Source organism: Canis lupus, chromosome 6, assembly GCF_048164855.1.
Source record: "Canis lupus baileyi chromosome 6, mCanLup2.hap1, whole genome shotgun sequence".
In the NCBI taxonomy this organism is placed as follows: Eukaryota; Metazoa; Chordata; class Mammalia; order Carnivora; family Canidae; genus Canis; species Canis lupus.
The window spans coordinates 35,845,713-35,864,690 of record NC_132843.1 but is presented as its reverse complement, the minus strand read 5'-3'; the positions used below and the strand labels follow the sequence as shown (position 1 = coordinate 35,864,690).

General features: G+C 43.3%; 1 protein-coding gene across 2 annotated transcripts in view; it reads right to left on the bottom strand.

Annotated features, from left to right (window-relative positions):
* Positions 1-18,978, bottom strand: part of LOC140635212 (urea transporter 2-like) — a 470,205-nt gene that overhangs the window by 152,381 nt on the left and 298,846 nt on the right. For both annotated transcript variants that reach the window (XM_072829450.1, XM_072829451.1), the window contains one exon: positions 2,579-2,665. The gene's annotated coding sequence lies outside the window, so the exon portion shown is untranslated. The remainder of the gene's footprint in view (positions 1-2,578; positions 2,666-18,978) is intronic.

The window sequence follows — 18,978 nt, the reverse complement described above, 5'->3', positions numbered from 1 at the left end:
GGAAATCATAACGGACGGTGTCTAAATAACCTTCCTGTGACAGCAGGTCTAGGTCTGGGGGCTGCGCTCTACAGGAAGATCCATGTGTGCAACAGCTCAACTGCCGGTGGCAGTTGGAGTCACCCAATTCAGGACCAAACACTGTCTCTAGAGACCTTATTCTGCTAACCTAAGGCTACTGGTGATAGTTCTTTTTGTTTTTTTCCTCTTTCTCAATTGAAAGAATAAAGTCACTAAAGAATTAGTCATTAACATTATCTGGGAAAAGTCCTAAGGATTGAAAGGAAGAGAGAAAAAATTTATGAAACCTAGTAGCAGATTCCAATTTATCACTCACTTCACTAGGTTTGGTGATGCTGGCCAGTGATACATGTATGTGAGCTAAAGAGGAGGAAAAGTGCCCCCTTTCCCACCTTTCTGGGATTCTGCTCATGTTCCTTGGAACAGTTTCCAAGAGCCCCGTGTATTATGGCTTCTATAAAATGATACCACCAACACTGTCACTACTTGCCTTTCCGTCCACCCCGTGACCCAGGTCCAATTAGTCTGACTAATATGGAAGGAGAAAGGACAACTTGAGGCCAGGGGCATAGAAAGAATCAGTCCTCAATGGCATCCCCAAGTCATCTGAACAATGAGGGGGTGAGACGAGGTCTCCTCAATGATGCCATATTTTCCAACACATTCCTATTTTACATCTGGTGCAGTAGTATCATTTAACTTGGGTTTGAGAGCCAAGTGGTGACTCTGGCTGGGCTATACGGTGACCTTGGTCATTATCACTTAGCCTCCATGAGGCTCAATTCTCTCACCTATGGAATGGGTGTAATAGTGAGTCTCCTTTCCAGTTTATAAGGTTGTCATGAGACTTAAATATCCAAATATAAGCACTGTTGAGAAGAGATGTCGCATTGACGGTAGTGCTAATCATTGTAATTGTAGCTTAATAGTAACAAGGATATTATTATAATCAGCGATTGTGGTAGTGCTGGAAAGGCACTTTGGAGATTATTCATCACATGTGGATACTTGCTTCTCCAGAAGCCCCTGGTGTTGAGACAGTGTGTACCATGCCCTTTCTCGAATTATTTCCTTGTGGCTTTATAACAATCCTAAGAAATGGAACTTGTTACTGTCATTTGACACAATAAGAAGCTAAGACTGAGAGAGAGAAAGAGAGACAGACAGGCAGGGAGACAGGCAGACAAAAGTGGTTTTAGAGCTGGTATCATGAGAACCCAGTGGGTTCTGCAAACTACCAGCATTGGCAGGCATACTTAGCACCTTTAGAACCTTGTTTGACACCAGGGACTTGTTGCCTTAATCACGAGAAGAATGTATGGTTGGTATTAGAAGTTCCTTCATAAAGAGAAGAATGGTCCATTATTCAAAATTATTGATGAGTCAACTGATCCCTGCTCTGTGATGGACGAATGAATGCCCGCTAAGAATTTTCTTAATAGGACCTTTCTAACACTATGATTTTTCCTGATAGAGCCCATGATGTGTGTTCTCCTACCACAGAGTAGATTTGTTAGGAAGTGACTGCCAATCAGGGACTAACTCAAGGCCTTTTTTTTTTAAAAAATCAAGGTGAGGCCCATGTGACTGGCAGTCATTCATGAAATGGAATGTGTGTCAATCACAGGTCAAGGTTGGTAGGAGCCATCTTCACGGTCTTCTTCCCTGTCAACCAGGTAGATGTAGAAAATCCAGCATAAACCTCAAAGGTCCTAGAAGATGGTGAAGCCACAAGATAGAAAACACCTGGGTTTCTGAATCATCACTTTGACAAACACTCATCTGGGCCTTATATAAAGGAAAAATGATCTATTATGTTAAACCACCAAGATTTGAGTGTGATGTTATGCCAGCTCTTGTACTGTATATCCAATAAGAAGATACCCACCAGTATTTCAAACCTGGTCCTAATTCCTTGCCATTTAAAAAAACCACTGCCTTCCTTCTCTATGGATACCAATTCACCCAACCTAAGCAGATTTCTCTGTGCTCAGTATAGGTATAGAAAAACTGGACAGCTTGTCAAGCAACCAATAAATCTATGTTTGGAAAAACAATAGTTTTCATCAGTAAATGACCTTAAGATAACATTTACATTGATGGAGAAGTCATTTCAACCTAGAACCAGTGGCATCCCAACTCAGGCCCCTCTGGTGGTGTGTGGCCTGGAAACCAATGAAGTGTGGGGATTAGTAATGATTTTATCTTCTCACCCATCCCCTTTCCTTTCACAAACTTGCAAATATGTTCAGCAGTGTCAGATCTGGTTTACCTATGTTTGACATAAAAATAGAACCTATCATGTTGGAATTTTGCAGAGAAGATAGACATCCTGTGATTATGCCAACTCATGAAAGCAACCATGATTGAGCCAGGAAGATACTGGTTCAAGGGGAAAAAGATCATCATGGGACCCAGCTCTTTCAGGTAGTTACAGTGTGGTCCCAGTGACCTTAGAGGTCACTAAAATTTTCTTTTTAGTTTTCCATGGTAGCATTATTGGTGGTAACGGTTGTTTGAGAAGACATAAATATAGAAAATTCTAGAACATACTCACAATTTACTTGACAGTGGTTTCAATGGGGTCTACAAAGAATTTCGTGAACTTCTACTTAGGTGCCTTCAAGTAGTGAGCAAGAACGTCCTGTAAAGATGGACAGTAGTACAGGTCAGAAACAAGAAGTTTAGAGGATTTAGAATGCTTTGTGTTTAAATTAAATAATATGTGCTTTTTTTAAAATTGTAAGCAATATATGTTCATTTTAGAAAAAATAAAAAATACATATTAGGAAATGAGACACAAAACTCATCTGTCATCCCACCATTCAGATATAATCACTAGTTAACCCACAGGACACTTACAGACTGTTTCATGAGTATTTAATATATATGCATATATATTTTTTTCTGTTGTTTTTCGCTTATAGAACTGAGATCATACTGCATATGCTGTTTGGTGACCTGCTTTTGTTTCATTGAGTAAGATTTTATGAATATTTTTTTTGCCAATATTTTTTAATACATGTTAATTGTGTGGTATCTAGTAGCTTCTAAGATGGCTCCCGGTGATCCCTGCTCTCTTGCATCTTTGTCATCGTGTAATGAACTCCCCTGGAGTGTAGGTGGGACCTCTGATTTACTTCTAACCAACAGAATATGGCAAATGTGATGGGATATCAGTTCAAGATTAGGTTACAAAATTACTCTGACTGCTGTCTTGTTCACCTTCTCCTGCTCTCTGGCTTGTTTATTGTGATGAAACCAACTGCTATGTTGTAAACTGCCCCACAGAAAGGAGGGCTGTGGAACTGAGGGAGACCTCCAATCAGCAGGCTTAGAGGACCTGAATCCTGCCAATGCCCACTTGAATGAACTTGAAAGTGGATCCTTTCCTTGAGATGGTTCAAACACCTTGACTTATGAGAGTCCTGAGTCAGAGGACCCAGATCAGCCATTGCCCACAGGCTCTTGACACTGCAAGATAATGTGTTTGTTATTTTAAGCTGCTAAGTTTTGGGGTAATGTAGCCATAGATAACTAATACAAACCACATAGTTTTTAATAGTTGTTTAGTATTCCAGCAAAAGATTTATTCAATCTCTTACTGCTGTACATAGGTTATTTTACTTATTTTGCTACTATAAACAGGGCAGTAATGAATGTCATTGTAGCTATATCTTGGCACACATCCTTCATTCTTTGCTAAGGATAAATTCATTGAAGTGGACTAGCTGGATTTCAAAGGGTTTTCCTCTTTTAGGGCTTTTGAGATGGTATTCCTCAATTGCTTTCTGGTAGAATTATACCCATTTACACCCTTGCGGGCTGGAGTCTGGAGTGGCTGCTGGCCCACACCGAAGGACTTAAAGTTCTAACGCATATTTTTGGTTAATGTCAACCACTCTCTCTTGAGCTGTGTCTCTATGCAAACCAGTTAGAAACAAAACTAAATCCAAAAACCCAAGAATGAAGACTAAGGTTGAATCTTCAAAAGTACTAGATAATTTGATGTTAAATAGTTTATTGAGATTCTGTTGTTTTGAAGTCAGTGAGATGAATTCAACCACCCTTAAATTGTTTTTATTATTTTTCAGTGAGCACTGATCTTCTGAAAATATGATGATGCTCAAATCTCCAAGAACTTTGAAAGGGAAAACAAGAGCACTGGTTGAAGTTAAAATAATAATGAGCTATTCTGAAAATCTTAGTTTATTTCAGTTACACAAAGGATTGTCAACAAATTCAACTTTCTAAATTAGCTGGATGAATTTTATATTCTATACATTTGTATTTATATAGATAGAGATAGTTATAGTTTATTTTTGAGGGGGGAAGAATTTTGTATACATAGATATCGCCACCATTTCCAAATTGCAACTTCACTGTTGGGGAAGAATAAATATTTTAATGAATGCTATATATTTTAACAGGCTCTGAACCCTGTGGTTGGTTTAAGCTAAGGGTGCAATTTCAGGCATCTAAATAAGTAAATAAATGAGGAAGAAAATCCATGTTAATTGCAGTAATTTGCAGTACTTTCAAATTCTTAATTAAGAAATAAAATAGGATTCATTATCCATGCCCACTGTAGATGGCATACATAGATCACCATTATGACCAGACACAGGACCTGAAGTTATTGCCATAAATGAAATACCAGAGAGAAATCACTGGTGCATTATTGGTCAAAGTGTGCAGACACAAAGAGGGAGAAAAAAGGGCACACAGAATGCCTGTTCTCCACAAATGCCCTTCTTTCTGACCTGGGGAGTGTATTATCCCCAAATATCTCCCCTAAGCCTGGAGTCCTGCCCCTCCTTCCTAATCTCTGGGATAGGTTTCTTCCCTTTAGCCTCACATAAAATTTCTCTGAGTTTGCCTGGACACCCTTCAGTGTCAACTTTTTCCCAATCACCTGCCCCAGGTCATTTGTGTGCTGAGACTTCAAGTCCCTGTGTCATTCTTCTGGTGTCATTCTTTTGGTGCATCCTAATATTCTTCTACAAAGGTGAGAAAAAGAGAAAGACTTTTCTTTTTTAAAAAATATTTTATTTATTTATTCATGATAGACACTGAGAGAGAGGCAGGGACACAGGCAGAGGGAGAAGCAGGCTCCATGAAGGGAGCCTGATGTGGGACTCGATCCCATGACTTGGGGATCATGCCCTGAGCTAAAGGCAGATGCTCAACCACTGAGCCACCAAAGCATACCAAGAGAAAGACTTTTCTTATAACCAGAGACATTCTGACTCATGCTGCCTTTTGAAAATCAGGCATTTAATTAAACTAGGGAGAGCATATAATCTGTCAAAAAAAACCACTTTTGACTGGGACAAATGCTTAATTTTATAGGTTATCAGACATAAGCTAGAACTGTCCCTGACAAAGCAGAGTGCCCCTAATGGAAGCTCATCAAGGCCCCAAAGGCAGGGGTAGGGTTTGGGCAGACACAGGTTTTCAGGCAGTTAAGTGAGAGTTCTACTTTGGTTATGTGGGCTGCAGGGGTAATATCAATGGACATCTGGAAGGAAGAGCATTGATGCACCTAGTTGTAGGCAGACATGGCTGGTTATTGTACTTCTGTTTGGAATACCTGTAATAAGGACTAGGGGTGTGCATCCCCCAGGCTCTCCCTTTCCTGTTGTCTTACCCATCTAAATTTTGCAGGCTGGCATGGGTAGTCCATGGATAGTCGACATGACTCTGGATTCTCTGTCAACATGCGCAGTAATGGGTAACCAATTGCAGTTAGCTCAGCAATGAGAAGGGTGCAGAGCATGAACAATTTGGAGGAGTTTGAGTGACTCAAGAAAAGGAAGATAAGAAAGAAAATCATCCCTTGAAGAGCCCTTAAAAGGAATGAGGAATTTTGTCAGATTAGGCACTGAAGGTGTTTGAGCTAGTAGGACAGCTTTTGGTTTTACCTGTAGTCCCAAGGACAATCAGAAATTAACATATATATTTCCCAAATGCCTCCTGGAATGCGTAAGAATAATCTGAGATGTACAGCTTGTTCTCAGGGGCCTTAAGAAGTAGATTCCTTGAGTTAAAGGCTCTTCTCTTTTGAAAGGGAAACCAGAAAGAAAGCTGGACTCAGTATCTCTTCTGACAGCCAGGCTGATCTTTTCTTGAATCACATGTACGCTAAAATCCCTATGGAATTCACAAGGGCTGAAAAGAGTGGCTGTATCTTGCAGTGTTCCATTTCTCAAACGATCCTTCCTCTTTGGCTGCATTTGGATAGAGTCCAGACCAATGCTGGACCCTGGGGGACCTGGGGAAATGTGAACAATTATCTCCATTCCTTACCAAAACAGGGTGCAGAATGACATCACTCTGCCTTTATTTTCTGATGATTTATGGTAAAGAGGATACAGTGCTTTTCCAATTTCAGAAACAAGCCAAGGAGAAACAATTGCAAAATGCATCTATAAAAACAGGCTAGATAACAAACTAGAAAAAAACTCTCCACTATATTAAGTGTTCCTGTAGAATTCACTGTTCATGTGTACCAGGTACTCTGAGTTCCAATACTGAGTGACAGCAGGATGCTGAGACAAGATAGTGAAAGATGGGAGAAAGGTGGGCAGAAGATCTTTAAACCATAAGAAATGCCCTGGAAAATACGCCTTGTTATGCTATAGCAAGGAGGAACTAGGACATTAGTTCCTGAAGTTCTTCTGAAGAGAGGTCTTAATAAATGCAGTTATGTCTCAACTATTACATTTAAGAATTGTTCATTCTTTCATTTATTTATTTCATCTAACAAGTATTTATTGAGCATCTTCTTTTCCCAGATATAATTAAGCTGGAGATTCAGACAGAACAAGACAAGAGATTACATCCTTTTAGACAGGACTTCTACTTTTAAGATAGCAGTGTGAAGAAAGCCTTGTTCACTTCTTTCTAAATTCATTCCAAAACAATAAGGAAAATGAAAAACAAAAATGCAAACTTCACCTTTGTTGAGGAAAAGCTGTCATATGCAATAAAGTTCCAACCAGGAGCAGGTAGATGCTAAAGGATGTCTACTGGCAAGGACCTCAAGCACGGTTGGCAGAGCACAGAGCTCATCAAAGAGGACAGAACCAATGCCATCTTTTGGTAAATAACAGGTCTACGGTGAATCAGCTGTCTGTGAGAACATCCCTGGACCCTGTCTGGCTCCATCAAGAAGCAGGGAATATGGTATAAACAGGAAAGCACTTCAGGGTGCTCTCTCTGCAGGAAGCAGTCTGTTGGGGAGGCAGACTGGAGAGCAAAGGTTCAGTATTAATCAGTCTTGGAATTGTCAATCTCTTCTTTCTTTTGGGCTGAAGTAAAGGCTAAATCAACATGTACATATATGCATACACACAACCCTGTGTGTTATAAAATGTAGTCCTGTAAATGAAAGAGACTCTGATGGATGGTATCATGGCCTGGACCCTGCCCCATAAACTTTCTGCAAAATAGCTGACAAAATAGAAAGAGCTTATCTCCATCAAGTACAAGTCAGAATAGAAAATAAACTATCAGGAGGTGCCTGGTTGGCTCAGTCAGTTAAGTGTCCGACTCTTAATTTCAGCTCAGGGTTGTGAGTTCAAGCCCTGTGTTACTTATAAAAATAAAGAGAGAGAGAGAGAGAGAGAGAGAGAGAGAGAGAGAGAGAGAGAGAAAGGAAGGAAGGAAGGAAGGAAGGAAGGAAGGAAGGAAGGAAGGAAGGAAGAAGGGAAGGAAGGAAGGAAGGAAGAAGGGAAGGAAAGAAGGAAGGAAGAAGGGAAGGAAGGAAGGAATAGAGAAAAAAAGAAAAAGAAAGAAAGAAAGAAGAAAGAAAGAAGAAAAGAAAGAAAGAAAGAAAGAAAGAAAGAAAGAAAGAAAGAAAGAAAGAAAGAAGGAAAAAACTATCCAAAGAGCTCCACAAACATACTGCAAAGAAAAGAAGGTTATGATTAAAGAAAACAAATGGACAAAAAACACATCTGAAGTTGTGTTGTCACAGAGCTAAAGGAACCGGGCAAGCAAATAAGCATAGATAAACAAAAAAACACAAAACTTAATGAAGAAAGATCACTTATATAAAATAGAAACTCAAGGAAGAAATGTTGAGACAACTGAAAGAGACAAAAAGTGAGCTAGCAGAGTTCAGGGGAGAAGTGGAGGAGATTCAGAAGCCAAAGAGGCAGCAGAAAGGTAAATAGACAATGCTCAAAAAAGTGGGCTTAAGATCAAGAATGCTGAAGTGAGCAAAAAGAAAATGGAAATTAATACTTAAAAAGGATTATAAAAAGAACATGGCAGCTATGGAAGATGAAACAGATCACGTAGACCTATGTGTATGCATAAATAGACCAAGCAGTATTTATTAGAGTATTGAAAAAAATAGAATATAAATTGTATTTGAAGAAATATAATTACAACACATTTTCCAGAAATAAGATATTTAAGTCTATGTACAAAGCATAGACAAACCAAACCAAAACCAAACATAAACTGTCTGTGAAAAAATCGATACAGAGCCAACAACCCAAAATGTAAAGAAAGACTCTTAACCATCAAAAAAAACAAAACAAAACAAAACAAAACAAAAAACCAAAACAAACAATATAAACCAAAACCAAAACCAAAACGTCTTTTCTAAGGGGAAAAGAATTAGGTTGGTTTCAGAATTTTCCACAGCAACATCTCATGCTAGGAGACAGTGGAACTGTGCTTACAAAAACCTTATTAAGAATTAAGTTTAAAGGATTAAAAAAATGTTACAATTGAACTTTTCAAGTACAAATGCTGCTACTAAACAACTAACAACTCAGAAAACACGGTCACCAGGATCCTGTCTAGAATAAACCGCCCTTCAACCAACCAGTAGAGAATACAGAAACTGGGGCAGAAACACTGCGGTTGGGTTTTTAACAATTTAGTTTAGCACATTATGATGAAAAAAAATGTGGCAATTATGGCTCTAGAAAACGATGTAAATTCTAATGAACTATAACAACATGAAAAACAATCAATTTAACACAATTCAGAAGGTGAGGAAAAAGAAAAGGTGGGAGGTAGCCAGGGTTTAAAATGACCAAGTAGGGCTAATGAGTCAAGCAATAGAGAGAAACATATATTAAAAATTACAAAATTAAGATTAACAGAGGTATCATCACCACCATCATCATCATCAACTAAAATTGGGTAGGAGAGCAAAATGAGAGGCAGAAAAAAGAGTAAGAAAATGAGAGGCAGAAAAAAAAGTAAGAAAATGTCATCATCTTGCAGAGCTATATCTAAGGATATGGAGGATCAAGTACATTCTAAATTATGAAGATAATCACTTAAAATTTTTTTTAAATTTTCTAAAGTATCACTATGAACCCACACATATATTAAATTAAAAGACAGGGCAGCCCCGTTGGCTCAGCGGTTTAGCACTGCCTTCAGCCCAGGGCCCGATTCTGGAGACTCCGGATCGAGTCCCACACCGGGCTTCCTGCATGGAGCCTGCTTCTCCCTCTGCCTGTGTCTCTGCCTCCTTCTCTCTCTCTCTGTATCTCTCATTATTAAATTAATTAAATTAAATTAATTAAATTAAATTAAATTAATTAAATCTCTCATTATTAAATTAAATCATAAATTAAAAAATAAATAAATTAAAATGGAATATTACTCAGCCATTAGAAATGACAAATACCCACCATTTGCTTCGACGTGGATGGAACTGGAGGGTATTATGCTGAGTGAAATAAGTCAATCGGAGAAGGACAAACATTATATGGTCTCATTCATTTGGGGAATATAAATAATAGTGAAAGGGAATAAAGGGGAAAGGAGAAAAAATAAGTGGGAAATATCAGAAAGGGAGACAGAACATAAAGACTCCTAACTCTGGGAAACGAACTAGGGGTGGTGTAAGGGGAGGAGGGTGGGGGGTGGGGGTGACTGGGTGGCAGGCACTGAGGTGGGCACTTGATGAGATGAGCACTGGGTGTTATTCTGTATGTTGGCAAATTGAACACCCATAAAAAATAAATTTATTATTAAAAAAAAAGACAAAACCAAGTCTATAAAGTGAAATAAAAGTTGAAAGCATATAATGTTAAGACTAATTCCAAGCATACCTATCATATTACAATTTATAAAAGATGTCAAAAGGAACTATCAAAGGAAATAGATTCTCAGTTTAAATTACAAATGAAAAAAAACAATCATATGCTGTGTACAAGAGAAATAATGAAAACAAAGGGACTGGAAATCTGAAAATAAAAGGTAGGCAAAGGCAAACCAACAAACCAAACCAAAACAGCAAGCAGAGACCCCAATTTTAGTATCAGGCATGTATCAGACAAGGCTGAATTCAGTACACAAAATAGTAAATGGTGCAAAGATGGGAACTTTACTGCAATCTCAATGACGCTCTAAATATTAGGAGGATTTATGCACCCCCAATTTTTTATAGCAGTAACATTTATTAAGCTGAAAGGTGGTACATATAAAAATAAAGGCAGAGCCACATGAGCAGTAAAAGACTAATACAGTCCCCTCCATTCTAAGTAATCAGAGAATGCTTTCAGGCACATAACACTTCATTCTGCGGTTATCTATACTCTTCAACTGTCTATATTTGCACGAACAACTATGAGAGATCCTGATGGTGTCTCTCCCTTGCTTATAGAGCCTTCTGAGCTCCCCAGTCCTGCTGTCTAAAGTCCCAAAGTTCCTCTATGATCTGGCTCCTGTCTCCTTCTCCAGCCTTCTCCCACTCTTCATGTGTTCAGAGACATCCCCACAATGGGGATTCTTTTTTCCACACTTCCTTGCCTTTGCCTTGGCCCATGCTGTTTCCTCTTTTTGGATGCTCTCTCCTCTCTCTGACAGCAGGTGGAATGTGCTCACCAACATGTCACTTCTCTGGGAAGCCTTCTTTGACCCCAGTCCTGACAGGGACAGGACGCAGGACATACTTACACCTCCTGGTAACTAATCTAGTTCTTTAGGACCAAGGCAATCAAGACATCTTTACTCCATAACTTCCCTCATGCTCTGCGTGCAAATAGGTACTAAGTTCCGCCTTCTCTTGCCCTGTCATTCTTCATTCCCTCTGCACCCATCTGGCCATTGCCCTCTGTACTTCTGAGCTCCTCTTCTTTGAGTATTTTTGCCACCAGCCTCACCCTCTCCTGTTGATTCAATGTTCTGCCCCGGCACCCATCTTCCTAAAGCACCATTTTGTCAAGCCAGCTCCTTTTCTCCAGTGTCTCCAATGGGTTCCTTTTCCTTTACAGTTGATTTTTTCAACTGATGTCAAGGCTTTCTGCAACTGGACATATGCCCCTTCCAGAGTGGTTGTCCAGCATTCCCATCTTCTCCACCATTTCATTCATATGGACAGGCCCTGCAACCATGCCACACACTCGTGCCATCACCACGAGCTTCCTTGACTTGTGCCTTATGTTCCTCATATTCTCTCCCTTTTCTCTGTCTACCTATCCAAATTCTGCTTCAAGAGCAACTGCCCCTGGTCCACCAGCTCATAGATTTCTCCTCTGAGCCATTTGTACTTTTATTATCAACACCCTGGCTTGACTTTTATCATAACTCAGGCTAGGAGTTGCACTTATTTGTACATGTTTATCTTATTTGAGAGACAGCCTCAGAAGTGGCATCTTATGCTTTTTCTATGTTATTCTTGACATCTTACAAGGGATCGAGAATTTAGTGGGTACTCAGCATTCATATATGCTTTCTTAAAAATGGAGAATCTGTTGCATCCATCTGTGTCATTTAGCAGGATGGCAGCTTACCTGAGTCCTGAGCCTGAAATGGCCTCCTTCACGGCCTCCTTCCTCCCAGGGTTATACTGACCCAATTTCTGACTGTCATTTTCTCATTATTCACCTAGCCTACTTAATTACAATAGGGTTGCTTAATATTTTAAAAACCGCCTCCCTATCCATCATCTCGGAGGACCCACACATAATAGTGTATTGTAGGTGAGGCAGAGATGGTAAGCTCACTCTACAAAAGGGGCAATAAAGTCAGTGCATCCTTGGTGCCAGCATGGCCAGACCGTTGGGTTCTCCTAGTTGAATAGCCTTTATGTCAGGGCAAAGCAGTGGCTCTTCCCTAAGTTTCTAGAACTTCTCTCTGGAAGTGTGAATGTGTGTTTTTAAAACATTGATTTTTGCTAAAATGGCTCTTTATTTTGCTTTTGATTTCCTCTTTCCTTGTGAAGATACTGCCCTCCCCCCTGACGGCAAGCATTATTTTTCTTTCCTGAATGATGGCCTCACTTGGTCCCCCTTTGGTTTTCTTTGCCTGAGTTTCCACTTAGTCCCGCCACCCCCCCCTGGAGAACCATTCTGGCTTAATGCCTCCCGCATCCTTTCAAATTGTTCTTGTTCCTCAGCTCAGGATTTCCTGCAGGGCTGGCCTTCTCGGCTAATGAGGAGCCTCTAGTTGAAGGCACTGTTTCTGACCAAGTTTCCCAATCCTGCTGGGAGGTGGGGGTGGCAGCTGGTGGGAGGGCGGGTGGCAGTCCTGCACTGAGGCTCTGCCATCACAGGCAGGAGTCTCTGCTAATGCGGCTCTGGCGAGCCCTGCAACTCACGGGCGGGCACCTGGTTTGGTTTCGAATGACCCACTCTCCCCACGTGCCCCCCCACCCCGCCAACACTGTATCTTTAAAATGATTCACTTTACTTTCCTCCAGGAAAGCTTGTTCATATTGTGTTTTCTCTTGCTCTAAATTGTTCAATGCTATTACTATAATTTGTGGAGGTGGAGTGGGGAGAGTACTATTTATGTACCAGACTAATTGAGGAGGAGTGACCTGTATTATGCATTTTGGAGAGATGCTGGGGGCACCCCTCAGCATAATGGTCCATTAAGTAAAGTGGGGTTTAAGTTGTCACAATACTATCAGCAGACATTTATGATTTTCATTCCCCCTCTGTCTCTAGTAGCTGTGAAGGGGAACAGGTCACTTGGCCCGGGTACCTCATAGAGCCTCATGACCCCTTTGGCTGTCAGGACTGGCCCAGGGTATGGGCATGTGACCCAAGCCAGCTCAGCCACAGTTCTTCCCTAGGAATTGTAGAGCGGAGTTGGGCAGAGGAGGTCAACTTCCCTGTCTGGCTGCTGAACTGTCAGGACACAAAGCCTTAAAGGGCTGATGCCAAATTCTCGACAACAGACAATTTGAGGAAATGACATGACACCCACAGAGAAACGTCAATGGAGGTTGAGGGATGGGTGGCACTCACATCATCCTCAATCCTAGTTATTCCTGAAGCCAGTTCCCAACCCTGGTTTTTCAGGAGTCGGGCTACATGAGCCTATAAATCACTTTTTATTACTGAAGCCAGTTTAATGGTTAATGGCAATCAAGTAAGGCCTGGCTTTCCAACACCTCCTGTCTGTGACTCTTCTCATCACAGATTCCAGATGCCCTTGTATTGCCCTTGGCTGCCAAGACCAGGTGCCCTTCCATGGCAGCCGTGGGGCCTCCTAGTGGGTTGATTCTTGGCTGCATATGAACCCTAAAAGTCATGCTCTCACTGACCCAGTCCCATCCTTGGTAGCTAAGACATAGAATGCGTGTGTCCCTGCAAGAATGAGAGCTCCACGAGGCAGGGAACAAAGGTCTGCTTTGTCTTCCGTTGAGCCCATTTGTCTAGACGGGGCCAGCCACACAGTGGGGACAGGATGAGTATTTGTTAAGGGAAAGCAGCCTGAATGTGGCCATTCACTCATTCACAGGGCAGTGCAGGTGGCTGGGAGGCCTCTTTTTCTGATCAGACGCCTTCAGTGACCACCCACTGCACTCGGAACCCAACCCTCCCTCAGACTGACTCCTACCTACCTGTCTGGCTTCTTTTGTTGCTCCCCCAACTAACTGGAGAGCCTGCTAGTGTGATGCAGGCCTTAGCTCTCCCGGCTGCAGCCTGTCTCTGCAATCTCTGTGCCTTTGCATGGGCAATTCTGTCTAGTGGGAAGGCACTTTTTCTCTGCACTTAACTGTCTTGTGTTTTGAAGTCATGCCTCAGGGCCTGGCTCAGGAGAAGCTCATGCCATGTGCTGGCCCTGCTCCTCCCATTCGGAAAGAACCTCGTGTTTTTCTGGACCCTCACAGCACATTCCTTCAGCTCTTGCCCTCTGCGCTTGCGATACTGGGAACTACTGGTGCACGTGCGTCCCTTCCCCAGTGGACTTCAGGCTCCTTGGGTGCAGCACTCCTGTCTCTCTGTCCTTGTCCATCATCTTTTTTTTCTTCCCATCCCCACCCCAGCCCTTCACCACAGACCAGCATGCTTTCCTACCAACTGGGCCCCAGCGCAGCCTCGCACACACTGATGTCCAGTGAGTATTATTATACAGGAGTAAATCTGTACATGTCAGTGCAAGACAGAAAACTCTGGTCTGACTGGCATGAGCCCATGGACTCAGGAGGCATGGTTTATCTGCACAGACTGCAGACTCTACTGGCTGATAAAGTCTGTAGCTTCTGCAAAGTGCTTATAGTCCAATGCCTGGCATATAATTAGGTGCTCAGTAAATGTGGGTGGTTGTTATTGGTAGGTATTAGGTACCCCGAAAACCAGGATGATATTTTCCCCCCATTTCCCACCCAGGTGAGGTCTCTGATAATTTATAACCTCGCAGTCATCTCCATTTCCCACCTCACAGCGTGGCTTCCCATATGTCTACCCAAGTCAAGGGTCTCCCCCGCCCCGGGGGGTGCGGGGGTGGGGTGCTTCCTCTGAGCCAGCCAAGCAGCCAGCTTCTCTGCAGTCTGAGCCCACCCCTCACCACCACTGTCCTACCTCTGAGGCCAGGGGAAAAGGAGAGGGAAGGGAAAGCAGCCCCGTCGTGGACTTCTCAGCCTGGGCTTTGGAGGGATGAGACAAAACGGGCATGTGGGGCGAGCCTGGCTGCCTCCATGAAACCCCCCTGGCCACCGGAGCTGCTGGAGCCGGTCAGGATGCTTTCCTTTCTTTGCCCCTTTGCACGCTGATGCTGTTGGCCCTGCAGCTCCTCTCCTCTTGCAGGATGCTCAGAGATCTCCAGGGCCTACCTGTGGGTGAGGCGCCATGAAGAGCTCTCTTCCTGTCTCTTCCCCTACTTCTGCTCCTGCACTGTTCTCTCTGGCTCTGGCTCTCCTCCATCTGTCTCTGGCTACAAATCTGCTTTCTTCCCTCTCTAGCTGACCTCGCCATGGTTCCCAACGCTCTCTTTTCTGTCATTTCTCTAGCTCTCTCTCTCCCCTCATCGTCTCCCTGTCTCTCTCGTGCTGCCTCTTCCTCCCCCCTCCTGCCTTCCCCCTGCGCCCTGCCTCCCCACCTGCTTTTTGGCTCCCCTGCTCTCCTTCTCACCACCACGATGCTGCAGTGGCGAGGAGGGGACCATCTATCTGTCAGAGACAGGCTCCGCCAACCTCGACCACCTCTCTCTGGCTGCTGGCAATTATCTGGAGGTTGGCACCAGGCCCGGAAACTGCCGCTTGTACCACCCCGCAGCTCGGGGCCTGCTCCCCCACACCAGCACCCTTGGAGGACCGCTTGGTGCCATGCCCAGGATGTGACAACCTGCAAAGGTCACACACTGCAGAGAAGATGGACTGCTCTACGAGTGGAATTGACATTGGGCAGATTTGCAAGTGTCCCTTCAGACTTGCTAGCGTTTCACAGAGGCAAGGAATGAGCAAAAAATAGAAACTATAAATTGCATGCAGTGCCCCTACCTCCCCCTGACACACACACTTTAACATCGCCACACATCCAGATTTTTAATTTCTTTATTTTTTTAAAGGGTAGCTTTTGGCTCTACCTTATTTGATATATTATAACTAACTCATCCCTAAGGCATCACTGGGAGTTAGTGTGCCAGGTCCCACCAAACTGGGAGCTGAGCTGACATACATAGGATGCTGTGCAGTTCTGTAAACTGAGTCAAGCTGAGACCTGGCACTCTTTTTTTTCAGAAGTCAATGGGCTTTCAGAGCCAACAAGGGCTTGTGCAGCTCTTTATGCCAAGACTCTCACTTTGGAGCTGGGAAATCTGCAGACCAGAGCAGCTGAGAAAGGTACCTGAAGGCAAACAGCTAATTGGTAGCAAAGGCCAGGCAGGGATTCTGGTTTTCAGGCTCTTGGTAAAGTACCCACCTCACTCTGGACCCCAATGCTTTTCATGAGGGAGGAGAGACACAAACAATGCCACCCACATCACTCAGTTCTTAGGTGCTAGAGTCCCAAGGTCTTCTGATATTTTAGTCATCCTTGCAACTGGTCAACTGGTATGACGGATCCTGGAAATCAGAGATACTGGGAAAAATGGGGGGGGGGGGGTTGCAGTGAGGCTAATCACCTTGGGCTGATTTGGGCTTTTTCAGCTGGTTCCAAGCATGGAGGCTCTTTCCATCAACAGTAAAGCAAAGGACTGTCACAAAGTGCTTACTAATGTTCAACGTGTCTTTCCCCCAGGGCCACCATGTGTCATGGGTTCATTTCATGGCAGGGCACCCCGCACCCACTGTGTGCACACTGCCGCACATTCCACACGCTCACTGGGAGACCTTGGTGTCTAGGGTTAGCGGCTCACTGTCACCAGCCTCTCGGTGGGCTGTGTGACATGCACCATGCACTGCAGTGCTGCCTCGCTCAACATGTGTGAAATCCTGGTGGAATTGGGGCTTTGAGGAAAGGATGACTGCAGGGTTAGGATACCCTAGGAACCTGGCTGTGACCAGATCATGGCTCGCTATTGGACTGAGTATAAAGCTGCAGCTTGAATGGCTTTGCTGTTCCACTGTGGCCATTCGTTGGTAACAGGAGCTGCCGTTTATTGAGCATCTGCCATGCACCAGACATTGCATCTGACTGAGGCTCTGCCCCCCCCCCCCCCCCCCCCCCCCCCCCCCCCGTGCATCATCTCCCTTGATCTTTGCTGCCACCCAGGAGGGCGGGGCTGCCCTTGCTGTCTGCCTCCCTAACTGAGGCTCAGAGAGGCCAAGTCCATAAGGCTGAGGGGTGAGCAAGCTCAGTGCTGAATTCAGGCTCTTTAGCCACAAGGGTTGTCCCCATTCCTCACCCTCTGCCCAACTGCTCCCACTTTGTCCATTTATAGGAAATCCAGATCCAAGGCTCCTGGCAGAGAAGGGACAGCAGAGCTCCCAGGTAGGTAGTGCAGATGGGCCTGCTTATGTCAGAGGCTGAACCTGCCTGTCTACTTCCTGGGCTCCCAAGGGCATTCCGTATCACAGTGCATTATAAAAATAAGCATTCATCAAATATTATCCACCTTCAGAGAAACAAAACGTTAATGCATGTTCAGTACATGTTGTTTTAAAAGGGGGGGGGGAATAATCCTAATGATGTGATAATGCAGAGACTGTATATTGAGTACCTAGTAGGTGACAAACAGTTTGCTCTGTGCCTCACTTACATTTCACAGACATGTGCGGATTATGCATGATCCCATTTTGCAAGTGAGAAAATTCAAGTCTGAAGATGTTAAATGCAGACAAAAAAAAACAAAACAAAACAAAACAAACCCAAACCTCTTCAGATTTATTCACATTTTAAGTACAGGACTGGGATTCAAATGTCGAGCTGCCTGCTCCCAAAGCTTTTCCACCAACCTGCTCACAAGGAAGCACACACTACCAGTTAAAAAGCTTTTCCTATTAAATAATTAAAACTTCAGAATGGTCCTAGTCCTTAAAGGGATCCGTTTCAATTACATGGAACAGTCACTGAGGTAGAACAGCCTCTCTGTCTATGTACTCTTCCTCGGCTCTGTTTCAAATCATATATCTTGAAACCCTCAGGCTCTAGTGAACAATATATACCTCCTGCCTGGCAGCTTCACAAGGGGGCCTTAAAACTGGGGAATTTACAGGCCCTGCTAGATGGCCTACAAGGCTCTTGCCTGCTCGGCATGCAGGATGCTGGCTGGCCAAAGACTCTGGAAACAAGGGCGCAGTTCCAGCAGTCAGCGGGCTCTAAAAGTCTATGCCTTTGGTACTGAGGTTTTATTTTCCCTTTCGATGCTGTTATGGGGGACAGTTGAAGAGGAAACTCCCCATAGTTTAACAGACTCCAGATTTATGGAGTAGTATGAAAATATTTGCCCTGTGTTTGAAACTGCTGAAGAGGGAAAAAGAAATGTTTTCTATGGATTTATGAAAACAGAAACATTGATTTGTTTTGCTTGGGGTTTGTCACTTTCTAAATGATAGCTTGATGTTTTGGGGTACTTTTAGAGCACGTGTTTCTTTTAGGTAAGCCTGGCACCTGGGGAAATTGCGAAGTTTGTTTCTTGCACTTTCTCCTCCACCTTCTGCCTCCCTCTGCCCTGTGTTCCCTTTTGATTCCCACCTGCAATGATCCCAGTGTCCAGTGTCACCCAGACTTTCCCAGGGAGGAAAATCACCTAGCATTAATTCGTAGAAATTATGCAGAATGGATGGTTCACAGTTCCTTTTGGGTTTTTGTCTTTTAAAAAATGCTGAAGGTGGGGCGCCTGGGTGGCTCAGTCAGTTAAGTGTCAGACTCTTGGTTTCAGCTCAGGTCTGATCTCAGGGTTGTGAGATCAAGCCCCATGTTGGGCTCCACACTCAGTAAGGAGACTGAATGTCTCTCTCCCTCTCCTTCTTCCTCTGCCCCTCACCCTCCAAATAAATACATAAATTTGAAAAAAAAATTAAAAATGCTGAAGGCGAGTAATGCTTCCTAACTGAAATATATTCTTACTCTTATATGATGTGATTTTAAGGCACTTGGGAGAGAAATAAGTTTGGGGGGATTTTGAAGGTCTTATCATTGCCCTTCATGCTGTATCATATAAGCAAAGGTGGGTTCTGTCTAAACATGAGGCTGGCTCTGACTATAAAAATGGATTTTGTTTCAAACTAGCTCTTTAGAGAGCCAAAATTATTCTAGACACTTAGATCTCAAATGTCAGTGTGAGGCTTCCTAGCAGAGTTGAGGG